This window comes from Suricata suricatta, chromosome 16 (assembly GCF_006229205.1).
Source record: "Suricata suricatta isolate VVHF042 chromosome 16, meerkat_22Aug2017_6uvM2_HiC, whole genome shotgun sequence".
Lineage (NCBI taxonomy): Eukaryota > Metazoa > Chordata > Mammalia > Carnivora > Herpestidae > Suricata > Suricata suricatta.
In genome coordinates, this window is record NC_043715.1 from 42,067,338 (window position 1) to 42,068,771 (window position 1,434).

Here is a 1,434-nt window from a genome sequence, read left to right on the forward strand (position 1 = left end):
TTATTTATTTTTGATACAGAGAGAGACAGAGCATGAGAGGGGGAGGGCAGAGAGAGAAGGAGACACAGAATCTGAAGCAGGCTCCAGGCTCCGAGCTAGCTGTCAGCACAGAGCCTGACGCGGGGCTCGAACCCACGAACGTGAGATCTGACCTGAGCCGAAGCCGGAGGCTTAACCGACTGAGCCACCCAGGCGCCCCAAGGGACTTCGTGTTACAGGGTTCTGGTCATCCCCCAGCCCTTCTCCCCTGTTGCCTCTCAGGTCCTGCCCTTATTGGCCTGATCACTCTGGGTGCCGGGCTATCCATTCCTGATTGGCTCCCCTCCATTGTGTGAGGAGTCAGACTGTGGTCCTGCTGTCCCTCGTGTAACATAAGTTTTAGAGTTGACTTATTTTAGTTAGGTATTTTGATTGTCAAATTCCTGAGGGACCCTGAGGGGGTGTAAGTGGTATCTGTCACATTCTTTTATCTTTTTTAAGTCTATTTATTTATTTTGAAAGAGGGTGTGTGTGTGAGAGCAGGAGAGGGGCAGAGAGAAAGGGAGAGAGAGAGAGAGAGAGAGAGAGAGATTGAGAATCCTAAGCAGGCTCCAGGCTGTCAGCTCAGAGCCTGACTCAGGGCTCAAACTCATGACCTGTGAGATCAAATCAATACCCTGAGCCAAATCAAGAGTTTGATGCTTGACTGAGCCACCCAGGTACCCCCGTGTCTGTTACATTCTTAAGAGTATCAGATGCCCAAGGGGGTTTGCTGCAGTCGGACACTCCCAGCATTGCTCCAGAACATGTTTTCCCACCCAGGGGCCTCGCGCCCTAATCTTTCCCGCTCTGCCTATTTTACCCTATCTTTTCCTATCATAGTCCCTGCTCGGAACACATGACTCCCAACTGCCGTTAGGAACTGGGATGTTAACTGACTCTTCTTAACCACTTCCTGCTGAAGGGCGTGATGACAGGACCCCGGCAGTTAGGGCGGGCTAGAGGTCGGTCCGGAGGTCCGCTGCACTAGGAGAGCGTTTGCGGCATCTGGGCTGCAGAATCTTCTTGGATGTTTTATTTTTCTGGCCTATGCGACGGCATCTTCAAATGACACACACAGGGAATATTAGACCAACGAGCGTTAATATTCCAAAATGCAATGCCTCCTGGAGAGAGGTCACCCCATAGGAAGGAAAGACTCATTGTAGCCATCCCCAAAACCCCTGACGTGTTTGGCCATTTGTTTTTTAATCTTATCAATTTAACTATAGTCTTTTCTTCCCCTTCCATATTTATTTGGATCTTGTGATGTTGTAGGTTTAGAATAATTAAGCACCTGAACTAGTTCTGGGTTCTCAGTCCTCAAATCTTCCCCTGGCCATCCGGTTTCCATAGGAACAACTCCATGAGGTGTATTTAATTTTACCTCAAAGAAAGACAGAGCTTCAATATCCA